The sequence below is a fragment of the Lichenostomus cassidix genome, chromosome W (assembly GCF_008360975.1).
Source record: "Lichenostomus cassidix isolate B80296 chromosome W, HeHo_3.0, whole genome shotgun sequence".
NCBI lineage: Eukaryota > Metazoa > Chordata > Aves > Passeriformes > Meliphagidae > Lichenostomus > Lichenostomus cassidix.
In genome coordinates, this window is record NC_139510.1 from 16,160,733 (window position 1) to 16,173,460 (window position 12,728).

The following is a 12,728-nucleotide window of genomic DNA, read 5'->3' on the forward strand; positions in this document are numbered from 1 at the left end:
TTGAGTACCTTTGGAATTTCTTCCCATTCCTGTTACTAAGCAACAAATAGTTGGGTGTTTTAGAGCCATCAAGTCTTTTGTAAAAGACAAAAGGTGTGCTTGGGAGGGCACGGTAAGGGAAGAGCCGGCCCTGGGAACGCTCTCTCGTGGTTCGGACGCTGAGGGGAGAGGCTGCTCTTTTGCTGCTCTTCGCCTGGGACCAGAGCGAATCCAACTGTGCCCTGTTTTTTCTCTTCTCCTGGCTGGGTGAGCTTTGATTCAACCTTTCTCCCCACAGGGAAGGGCACGTTTTCCCCCCCCCCAGGCTGCGTTCCCTCGCGGCTGCTGCCGGGAGTGTCCCGCGGCCTCTGCTGCCTGTCCCCGTCCTCTGCCGCACGAGACCGCGGCGTCTGCTGTGACTGCAGAAATCCTCGCTGCCTCGCTGGCCGGGGAGAGAGAGCCGGCACCCGCCCCTGCTGCCCTGCTTTCTCGCTGCTCCGAGCTGTTTCGCTGCCCTGCATGTTTCTCAGCCTGTCCGCCATTGCAGCTGCCGGACGCTGACCTGACCCTGCGCCACAGCACCACCTGCAGTCGCTCGGGAGTCATCGCACCTGCCCTGCCCGGCCGGGAGCTCAACAGCGCCCCTGCTGCTTGCAACCGTGATTACACCACACGGGAGAAGGCTCAGCAGCTCACAAGTTATCTGCTATTGGTTTTCTGGTTCTAGTTGTGGTTGCTATTATTGTTATTGTTTGTTTATAGATACTAGTAAAGAACTGATATTCCTTTTTTTTCCATACCTTTGCCTGAAAGCCCTTGATTTACAAAATTAAATAATTCGGAGGGAGGGAAAAAAATCACATTCTCTGTTCTAAGGGAGGGTTCAACCTCTCTTGGCAGACACCTGTCTTTCAAACCAAGACAGATCTTGGTGCCCAATGTGGGGCACGAGGGCATTGGAAGAAAAAGGAATAACAGTTTCTGTGAGACCTATCTTAGTGTGGTGAAGATGAAAACCTCATTAAGTGGTACTATGCTGAGTATACCCTGGTTTGGTTGGCACATAATTGTGACCACATTTTTCCCATTTGCAGCTCCCTACCTAAACATGGGTCCTATAACTAAGGTTATTGTGGCTGTCATCCATTTTGCACAATGGGCCAATAGGGTGAAGAATTTCTGGATCTTTCAGTTCATTTTAACGGCAGGCACATGGCTACAGTTTTTTGACACCATCAGTACATGTTTTTGGAGTTTGGTAATGGTACCTTTTGTGAGGAGATAACACCAGGAGAAAGTTTTTCTCAACCATTTACTCATTACTTTGGGCCTACCCAACTAATGCTCGAAAGGTTTGGAAACTCTCTAAATGCTTATGATATCATACAGTGGCTGATGCTGCTGTGGCTGATAGGTCTATCCTACTTTGCATTCCGGGATAAGGTGAAAATTCCCTGGGTAACCGTTCTAACAGCTGTGCCAGGGAATAGGGATGCAGCCACAGAGCCCAAGGCTGTCCCAGAGCCTGGAGATACCCCACAGCCTGACCCTGTCCAACAGCCTGCCTCAGAAACAAACCGTCCAGAATGGGTAGGGGTGCTAGTGGAAGAAATACACAGAATACACCAGCTGCTGAAAGAATACATCTCCCTAGCAGGTGTAAAACCCTCTCCTCGCCCCAAAGGGAAAGAGTCTGATGGTGCAGCAGTGGAACCCACAGATGTTACGACCATCCAGGTTCCAGCTGAATCCCAAGAGCAGCCACAGCCAGCAGCAGTTGCCCCTGTGGTACGTACAAAGTATAAGACCAAATCAGTACGCCCAGTTAATGATGATGGGGAGCCATTGCCCTCACAACCAGCAGTAGAATCTGAGCCCATAATCATCACTGAGTCCTTCCACTTTGATACTCTCCGTAATCTGCGAGATGATGTTAAGAGACGGGCGCACGAAGCTTTCCAAACCTGGTTACTTCGGGTTTGGGACCTTATGGGCCCAGGTGTGCAGCTGGATAATAATGAAGCAAGGAATTTGGGACCCTTGGCCCAAGACCCGGCTGTTGACAAAGTGTTCGCAAGGGAGCCAGGGCCCCTTTCTTTCTGGGAGAGGCTTTTAATGGGTGTAAGAGAGAAGTTTGCCAACAGAGCCAGAATGCAGGATCCCCACCGTAAATTGTCCTGGAAGACCATTGAGGAAGGGATCCAACGGCTGAGAGAAGCAGCCATAATGGAGGTGCTCTTTGGGAAGGATGGACAGCACGAAAATGACCCTGATAAGGTCAGGTGCACCGGGCAAATGTTGTGGAGCCTTGCAAGGCAAGGACCAGACCATCATGCCACCTTCCTTGCAACTATTAATGCTGATGGCAATCGAGAGACGGTGGGTTCAATAACTGACAGGCTCAGGTATTATGCAAGTGTAATCAGTGACCCGATGCAGGCTCAGGTCTCTGCTGTGGTTAAAGACCTCAGGGAGGAGATCAAAGAGGAGATGAAGGACCTGAGGGAGGAGATTAGGGACGAGATGAGGAGGATCAATGTGGCACCAGTGAGAGTCACAGGCCCCAATACCAGAGCCCGACGTCTCCCAGCTAGGGAGAGAGGGTACACCCCACGAGCTGAGTTGTGGTTCTTTCTGCATGACCATGGGGAAGACATGAGGAGGTGGGATGGGAAGCCCACTACTGCCCTGGCAGCACGGGTGCGTCAGCTTAAGGAGGGAAACGCTGGCCGAGGGGATTCTGCTAAAGCGAAGGTAGCCTCAGCTTCCCGTGGCCGACCTGCTAGGTACAATAGAAGGGAAGATGATGGGTCAGATCCCCTTGAAGGAACCTCTGGAATGTATGACCAGGAAGGGAATGATAACCAGTGCTAGAGGGGCCCTGCCTCTAGCCAGGTAGAGGTACGGGAAAACCGTGTTTTTTGGACTGTGTGGATTCGATGGCCTGGCGCATCAGAGCCACAAAAATATGAAGCACTAGTTGATACAGGTGCGCAGTGTACCCTAATGCTATCGGGACTTGCGGGAGCAGAATCTATTTCTATTGCTGGTGTGACGGGGGGATCACAGCAGTTGACCCTGGTTGAAGCCGAGGTGAGCCTGACTGGGAAGGAGTGGCAAAAACATCCCATTGTGACTGGTCCAGAGGCTCCATGTATTCTAGGCATAGACTTCCTCCGTAACGGCTATTTCAAAGACCCGAAAGGACTCAAGTGGGCTTTTGGAATAGCTGCTGTCGAGGCAGAGGGCGTGAGGCAATTGAACACCTTGCCTGGACTATCAGAGAACCCTTCTGCAGTCGGACTTTTGAAGGTGGAGGACCAAAAAGTACCAATTGCCACCTTGACAGTGCACCGCCGGCAATACAGGACTAATCGAGATGCTGTGGTTCCCATCCACAAGATGATCCGTGAGCTGGAGAGCCAAGGGGTGGTCAGCAAGGCCCACTCATCCTTTAACAGCCCCATCTGGCCTGTGCGCAAATCTGACGGAGAATGGAGATTGACTGTGGACTATCGTGCCTTGAATGAGGTGACTCCACCTCTGAGTGCTGCTGTGCCAGACATGCTGGAGCTCCAGTATGAGCTAGAGTCCAAGGCAGCAAAGTGGTATGCCACTATTGACATTGCAAATGCATTTTTCTCCATTCCTCTGGCAGCAGAGTGCAGACCTCAGTTTGCTTTCACCTGGAGGGGCGTGCAGTACACGTGGAACCGACTGCCCCAGGGGTGGAAGCACAGTCCCACCATCTGCCATGGACTGATCCAGGCTGCTCTGGAAAAGGGTGAGGCCCCGGAACATCTGCAGTACATCGACGACATCATTGTGTGGGGGAGCACAGCGGAAGAAGTGTTTGAGAAAGGAGAGAAAATCATCCAAATTCTCCTGGAAGCCGGCTTCGCCATCAAGAAGAGCAAAGTCAAGGGACCTGCCCAAGAGATCCAGTTCCTAGGAGTGAAGTGGCAAGACGGCCGACGTCAGATTCCTTCTGAGGTCATCAATAAGATCACAGCGATGTCCCCGCCAACCAACAAGAAGGAGACGCAAGCCTTCCTAGGCGCCATAGGTTTCTGGAGGATGCATATCCCCGAGTACAGCCAGATTGTGAGCCCTCTCTACCTGGTGACACGCAAGAAGAATGATTTCCACTGGGGCCCTGAACAGCAACAAGCCTTCGCTCAGATCAAGCAGGAGATCGCTCATGCAGTAGCCCTTGGCCCAGTCAGGACAGGACCAGAAGTGAAGAATGTGCTCTACTCTGCGGCCGGGAGCCATGGTCTGTCCTGGAGCCTTTGGCAGAAGGTGCCTGGCGAGACTCGAGGACGACCACTGGGATTCTGGAGCCGAAGTTACAGAGGGTCCGAAGCCAACTACACTCCCACCGAGAAGGAAATTCTAGCAGCCTATGAAGGTGTCCAAGCCGCCTCAGAGGTAATTGGTACGGAAGCACAATTTCTCCTTGCACCCCGACTGCCAGTGCTGGGGTGGATGTTCAAGGGAAAGGTTCCCTCAACCCACCATGCCACCAATGCCACGTGGAGCAAATGGATTGCTCTCATTACACAGCGCGCCCGTATTGGAAACCCGAATCGCCCTGGGATCTTAGAAATAATTACAAATTGGCCCGAAGATGAAGACTTTGGCCTCACGGATGAAGAGGAGCAGGAATAAGTGTCTCGCGCAGAGGAAGCTCCACCTTACAACCAACTGCCACAAGATGAAACACACTACGCTCTGTTCACTGATGGTTCCTGTCATATTGTGGGGGCAAATAGGAAGTGGAAAGCAGCCGTATGGAGCCCCACACGACGGGTTGCAGAGGCTAAAGAAGGAGAGGGGGGATCGAGTCAACTTGCTGAACTCAAAGCCGTTCAGCTGGCCCTGGACATTGCTGAAAGAGAGAAGTGGCCAAAGCTTTGCCTCTACACTGATTCATGGATGGTAGCCAATGCTCTATGGGGTTGGTTGGAAAGGTGGAAAAAAGCCAGCTGGCAGCGTAGAGGAAGACCAATCTGGGCTGCTAATGAGTGGCGGGACATTGCCACTAGGGTGGAGAAGCTACCTGTGAAAGTCCGTCATGTAGATGCCCATGTCCCCAAGAGCCGAGCTAATGAAGAACACCGAAACAATGAACAGGTGGATAAGGCTGCAAAGATAAAAGTGTCACAAATAGATTTGGATTGGCAACACAAGGGGGAGCTGTTCCTAGCTCGATGGGCCCATGATGCCTCTGGCCATCAGGCCAGAGATGCCACCTACAAGTGGGCACGAGACCGAGGGGTGGATCTAACCATGGACTGTATCTCCCAGGTAATCCATAACTGTGAGACGTGTGCTGCCATCAAGCAAGCCAAGCAGGTGAAACCCCTGTGGTATGGTGGAAGGTGGTCTAAATATAAGTATGGAGAGGCCTGGCAGATTGATTACATCACACTGCCTCAAACCCGCCATGGCAAGCGCTACGTGCTCACAATGGTAGAAGCCACCACTGGGTGGCTGGAAACCTACCCTGTGCCTCACGCCACTGCCCGTAACACCATCCTGGGCCTTGAAAACCACGTCCTGTGGAGGCATGGTACCCCTGGGAGAATTGAGTCAGACAACGGGACTCATTTTAAAAATAGCCTCATAAACACCTGGGCTAGGGAACATGGCATTGAGTGGGTGTACCACATTCCTTATCATGCACCTGCTGCTGGCAAAGTGGAGCGATGCAATGGTCTGCTAAAAACCACCTTGAAAGCTTTAGGCGGGGGGACTTTTAAAGGTTGGGAGCAGCATTTAGCCAAGGCCACCTGGCTAGTTAACACCCGAGGTTCCACCAACCAAGCTGGCCCTGCCCAATCTGAACCCCTGCAAACAGCAGACGGGGATAAAGTTCCAGTGATACACATGAGAGGCATGCTAGGGAAAACTGTTTGGATTAATTCCGCCTCAAGCCAAGACAAACCCACCCGTGGGGTTGTTTTCGCTCAGGGACCAGGGTGTACCTGGTGGGTGATGCAAAAGAATGGAGAGACACAAAGCATACCTCAGGGAGACCTTAGTTGGGGTTGAATTGCCCATAACACTCTGCCTGTATCCATATCTGTATGTGTATATGTATATAATTAGAGTAATGCATGTGTATATATAATTTAAATGTTTAGGCTCAATGTAACATGTTGGAATGGGAAAAAATTTGGGGTGGATTATGTCGGGGGTTGAGTACCTTTGGAATTTCTTCCCATTCCTGTTACTAAGCAACAAATAGTTAGATGTTTAGAGCGATCAAGTCTTTTGTAAAAGACAAAAGCTGGGCTTTGGGCAGGGCAGGGTAAGGGTAGAGCCAGCCCTTGGAACTGGCTCTCGTGGTTCGGACGCTGAGAGGAGAGGCTGCTCTTTTTCTGCCCTTTGCCTTGGACCAGAGCAGATCCAGCTGTGCCCTGTTTTTTTCTCTTCTCCTGGCTGGGTGAGCTTTGATTCAACCTTTCTCCCCACGGGGAAGGGCACGTTTTCCCCCCCCCCAGGCTGCGTTCCCTCGTGGCTGCTGCCGGGAGAGTCCCGCGGCCCCTGCTGCCTGCCCCTGCCCTCTGCCGCACGAGACCGCGGCGTCTGCTGTGACTGCAGAAATCCTCGCTGCCTCGCTGGCCGGGGAGAGAGAGCCGGCACCCGCCCCTGCTGCCCTGCTTTCTCGCTGCTTCGAGCTGTTTCGCTGCCCTGCGTGTTTCTCAGCCTGTCCGCCATTGCAGCTGCCGGACGCTGACCTGACCCTGCGCCACAGCACCACCTGCAGTCGCTCGGGAGTCATCGCACCTGCCCTGCCCGGCCGGGAGCTCAACAGCGCCCCTGCTGCTTGCAACTGTGATTACACCACACGGGAGAAGGCTCAGCAGCTCACAAGTTATCTGCTATTGGTTTTCTGGTCCTAGTTGTGGTTGCTATTATTGTTATTGTTTGTTTATAGATACTAGTAAAGAACTGATATTCCTTTTTTTTCCATACCTTTGCCTGAAAGCCCTTGATTTACAAAATTAAATAATTCGGAGGGAGGGAAAAAAATCACATTCTCTGTTCTAAGGGAGGGTTCAACCTCTCTTGGCAGACACCTGTCTTTCAAACCAAGACAGCAATTCAGGGATAAACCCATCTGGGCTGCTGCATTTTGGCAGAACATTGCTGCACAGGTCGAAAACATGGCTCTGAAGGAACATCATGTAGATTCTTACATGCCCAAAAGCCATGTCACAGAGGGACATCACAACAATGAACAGGTAGATAAGGCTGCCAAAATTAGAATAGCTCATGTAGACTTAGACTGGGAGCCAAAGTGTGAACTAATTACAGCCCGATGTGCCCATGAAACATCAGGACATCTAGGTAGAGATGCAACCTACAGATGGGCCTGTGATCGAGGGGTGGACATGACCATGGAGGCTATCCCACAGGTCGCCCATGAATGTGAAACGTGCTGCAATCAAGTGAGCCACACAAGTAAAATCTCCTTGGAATAGATGGCCAAACTGGGTTTTTAGTATGTTGAGGCCTGGCAAATTGACTATATTGGACCACTGTCATGAACACACCAATGGAATAGCTACATACTCATCATGGTTGAGGCAACTACTGGTTGGCTGGGAACATACTCTGAAACATGTGCTATTGCTCAAAACACCATCTTAGTCCTTGTGAGAGTCAATTTGTGGCAACATGGTACCCCAGACAGAATGGAATCAGACAATGAGTCTCATTTTTGAGAGAGCTTCATAAACTCTTGGGCAAAGAAACATGCATTGAGTGGATATATCACATCCCCTATCACCCACAAGCCTCTGGAAAGATTGAGAGGTATGATGGACTGCTGAAGACTATGTCAAGAGGGTCAGGCAATGCGGCATGGAAGCATTGGGATGCCAAATTTGCAGAAGCCACTTGGTGGGTTAACACAGAGGATCTGCTAACCGCTCTGGTCCTGCCCGAACAAAACCACTACATAGTGCTGTGGGAGGAGATAAGGTCCCTGTACTACACACAGGGAAGTGGCTGGAGTTGATGTGGATTTCTCCTCCCATGGGAAAAGGCAAACCCATTTGTGGGATTGTCTTTGCTCAAGGCGCTGGGTGTACTTGATGGGTAATTCAGAAGGATGGGGAGACCTGATGTGTGCCTCAAGGAGATTTGTCCTTGGGGAAAAAAATAATCTGTGTGTAAATTGTATGTTGCAGGAAGTAAAGCAGCAGGAGTGGCATGAACTGACGATGAGTGGATTTTGCGTGGAGTGAGGAGAGCGCAACGATGACCCAGGCAGGGCCGGTGTCGGTTCCGAACAATCGAGTGTGCTGCTTCTCCTGTCCTGAGGAGCCATCGTGATGGAATGGAGCCCAAGTTGCAGCCTGTTTTTGAACATCTGGAGGGGTGGAGGAAGCCCATGAATTGGGAAATAAATATATTATCTGTGAAAGGACAGGGGACAGTAGTTAATGCAAATGTATGCATCTATGTGTTGGGTGTAAAGATGGTTTAAGGATGTAGCTTAAGTTGTAAGTGTTGTTAAGAATGGATTTCAGTAATGACAAATAAATACAATTATAATTAGAAGATAGATATAGATCTCTGTATATAATTCTGTGGGATCTGAGTATGATGCAAATGGTATGGAGGAAGGGGTGGAGATTGTATTGCGTGCGGCTGAGATGGAGTTCATTTTCCCCATAGCAGCCCTCACTGTGCCATGCTTTGCATTGGTTGCTAGAAAGGTGTTGATAACACACGAGTGTTTTGCCTACTGCTGAGCAGTGTTGGCACAGCATCAGTGCTGTCTCTCCAACATTCTGCCCCCCATCAGTAGGCTGGGGGTGGGCAAGATCCTGGGAGGGGACACAACTATGCCCACTGACCCAAATTGGCCAGAGGGATATTCCATACCATATGACTTCAGCTCAGATATAAAAGCTAAGTAAAGGAGGGGGAAGGGGGCACATTCGTTATTTATAACATTTGATTTTTGGAAATGGGAACTAGAGGATAGAATTATTTTCGTTTTCTTCTTTACTTGTTCATGTGCAAACTTTCACTTTTGCTTTAGTAAACTGCCTTATCTCCACTTCTGAGTTGTTTTCCATCTTATTTTCTCTTTTCTCTCTCCTGTCCAGCTGAGAACGGGAAGTGCTAGAGTGGCTCTGTGGGTACCTGGCATCCAACCAAGGTCAACCCACCACAGATGCTTTTGATGCTGTTCAGGTATTGCAGGAGAAGAGTCAGAGATCACTTGGATAGATCTGATCTAGCAGTTAGTTTATTGAGTTCCAGTTGGTAAATTTATATACGTAAAATTTTTAATAAGTACATATGGGTTTGTGGTAAATAGCCAGCTATTTACTACACTTAATATCAGTATGGGATACAAAGTTTATCGCATAAGCTTACTATGCTTATGAAAAACACGTCACTTAGCACCCCGCCCCATGGATGTCTGGTGTCAGGTAAGGGATCTCTCAGCCTCAAGGGGTAACCTTGAGAGGTGTCCCTACTCGAGGGGAGATCACTGCTGCACAGCCAGCTACTATGGAGAGGGAGCTCAACGGACCCTGATGGCTGCACACATTGATAGTGTCAAGTGGTTGACTCGCGGTCAGATTTTCTGCTGTGCTCATGCAGTTTTGGCCTCTTATCAGCCCAGCCTCCAGGCAAACCGGTTTGTTGGCTTTGGTGCTGGTTTCTCGCCAATAGCCTCACACAGTAGGATTACCTTTCGATAATCCTACTTGTTGATCATCTGCCTAGACCAAAGTTCAGATAGTTCAAACAGGAGGAGCGAATCCATTACACCAGGTTTCCCCTAGCAATGACCCCAGAGCTCTGGGGGTGGTAGTCAAGGGTATGTTGGCCCAGGGGTTATTGTCTTCAGTCCTGACGCTGAAGGGAAATGGCGGGAGGAAGAGGGCTGCGGAGCTGGTGCTGGCAACAGGGTTTTGGTTTCTATGAGCATGGGACCCTGTTTGTGCATCAGCATCTGCTTGGGAGAGAGGGGCTTCACCTCACTAAGCAGGGCAAAGATATTTTTGGCAGTAGGATAGCTGACCTCATTAGGAGGGCTTTAAACTAACAGTGAGGGTGCAAGGAGGGAGAGGGAGAGAATAACCAGCAGCCCTGTGCGGGAGTGACCGACAGGGTCAATGATCATGAAGCTGGGTGAGAGTTCCAGTACCTGGAAATCCCCCTTAGGAACCCAAAGGCAGCGGTGGATGTCATAGCTGCAAGCATGCCCAGAAGAACGATCTCCTTGGACAAGTAACTGTTACAAGAGGAGCTTGACAGGCAGCACGGTATCTGGGAACACAGACAGGAGATTGATGCGTGTTATTGTACGCTGTCCCAGGCTGAGAGACGGCCTGCCTTCAGGCTGCGTAAGAGGAAGGTAAGCTGGACTCCAACCTCAGGCTGACAAGACACAAGTAACTCCCAAGATGAAGGGGACCAGATGCTTGTCTGTGCTCGGGGTAGAAGGAAGAACCCTCCCCCATCTCCTGAAGTGCCCCTACATAACAGACAGGATGCTCCAAGGTTGGAGACTGAAGAGCACATCAGTAACGGACAGGACCCAGGACGATCCAACCATGCAAAGCTGATCTAACCACCTGCCCACGTTAGAACCAGTGTCACCAGAAAAACACATAAAGGTACTAATAACTGGCGATTCTCTCCTGAGAGGCACCGAGGCACCCATTTGCCACCCAGATGATTTCTCTAGAGAAGTCTGCTGCCTGCCAGGAGCTTGCATTCTTCGTGTCACTGAGTGGCTGCCGAGTCTGGTGAACCCTACAGATTATCATTTGCTCCTCCTCTTCCATGTAGCATCTGACGAGGCAACTTAGAACCCTCCCAGGGGACTATTATATCTGTTGGAGCAATGTTAAAAGGATCAGGAGCACAGCCTCTATCAGAGTCCAGTCAGAGCAAGGGGTCCAGGAAGGAGGAGACGAACTGAACAGCTGAATGCCTGGCTGTGTAGCTGGTGTCATACTCAAGGTTTTGGCTTCTATGATCATAGATCTACCTTTAAGAAGCCGGGTCTTTTGGGAGCTGATGGAATTCACGCGACCAAGTATGGCAAGAGGGTCTTTGCCAGCAAGCTGGCCAGACTTACAATGTGGGCTTGAAATGAGATTTAGCGGGGAAAGGGGATGGAGTTTTGAGCAACAGAGAAAGGCTTGGGGCTTCTGATGCATCAGGAACCAAGAAGGGAATACCCGGAAAAGTCAACGATGGAATTGGGCTTGATCCTCCAAAAAAGTGATGTGGTCGACAGCCCAATGGAAGTGCCTCTGTACCGATGCATGCAATATGCATAGCAAAGAGGAAGAGCTGGAAGCCACTGTGCAGCTGGAAAGCTAACAATGTAATCGCTCTAGCAGAAATGTGGTGGGATGTAGCGTATGAAATGAGAACCACTTGCTGTGTGCAACATGAATTCTGCCTTTATTACAAAGCCAAATAGTAGATATACTTTTCAGCATGAGAAGTTGTCTCTTAGTTGTTTTCTCAGTCTTTCACAATTCCTCAATACATCTGTCAGCTTTGACAGCTTGTCATTCTTCTCAGGGGAGAGGAGGAAGCCTGCTATCTGCTTCAAATCCTGTGCTGATCAATACCCTTCCGCATCCTGTTTTTCTGTTCGTGGGATTCCGGGGGCCTCTTCCTCTGCAACTCCACAGGGGGAAGACTCAATTTACTAGAGCTCTGCAATCAGTGGCTATATAGTGGTCAGAAGAAAGAAGAGGCAGAGTTTGCCCTCTATGCAAACATAAAATAAGAGGGATTGACTGCACAGAGTTGTCTTTGAAAAACAGTGATGAACAGGTTGAGAGCTTACGGGTGAAATTTAGAGGCCAAGCTGTTGCATTAAGAGTAAGAAATTTGGCCGAAAATAAAGTCCCTTGCATTCCTGCTGATCCTCAGAGATCAGACGGGTGGGGTGCGGTTAGGCTTAATTTCCGATTACAACCAATAAGTCTGGTTGTGTTCTCTTAGAATCTTCGTGAGCACATATTCACCAATAGTGCGGTTTTTTGAAGCTACAGAAATACAGATTTGGAACTGCCATTGGGAAATTCACTAGCTATGATAGAGCTCCAATAACATTGTTCTAACCCAGGTACTGGTAATAATAACAATTGTATGCAGAAGCTTCCCAAGAAGGTGTCCCTGCTTGGAAGGAGGGAGAGGAGAGCAGCCCATTCACTGTCTCTGAGGTCTAATGGGAATTCCTCCTAACTAGGTGAAATTTCTGCCCTCCTTATATACAGCCCAATCATCTCTTCCTTACGTATAGCATGATCTAAGCCAAGACCTTAGTAATGTAGTCATATATGTGTGCATTTTTTGGCCATGGTGTCCTTCAGAGTTCCAGTCATATGACTTTGTTTCATTCTGTACCTTTCGTCAGAGACAAAAGATGACTATCTTACCTGCCCAGGAACTCCTCCTTCAGCCTCATCGTCCTTTCTTGACGTCAGCTATGCGGATCTCCATCCATAAAGATAACGTATAGCATACATGGTGTAGGCCATAGAAAGTACGCCTTAGCCCTTGCCTGGCTCTGTGGTCATCATCCCACACAAGTTAAAGCAGACTTTGTGGTTGCTGTCTACTATAGGCTGCTCGATCAAGAGGAGGAGGTCGACACGAGAAATCAGCCAAGAGAGGCAGGAGCCCAGCGTGGCTGAGTAACGGCCTTCTCTTCTGGCCGAGCTGAAGCGCAAGGACAAAAT

At 49.8% G+C, this 12,728-nt stretch overlaps 1 long non-coding RNA gene across 1 annotated transcript in view; it reads left to right on the forward strand.

Annotated features, from left to right (window-relative positions):
• Nucleotides 1-9,061, forward strand: part of LOC146425585 (uncharacterized) — a 24,723-nt gene extending 15,662 nt beyond the window's left edge. The window contains exon 2 of the long non-coding RNA XR_014846516.1: nucleotides 8,184-9,061. This is a non-coding gene — a long non-coding RNA (uncharacterized LOC146425585). The remainder of the gene's footprint in view (nucleotides 1-8,183) is intronic.
• The last annotated feature ends 3,667 nt before the right edge of the window (nucleotides 9,062-12,728 follow it).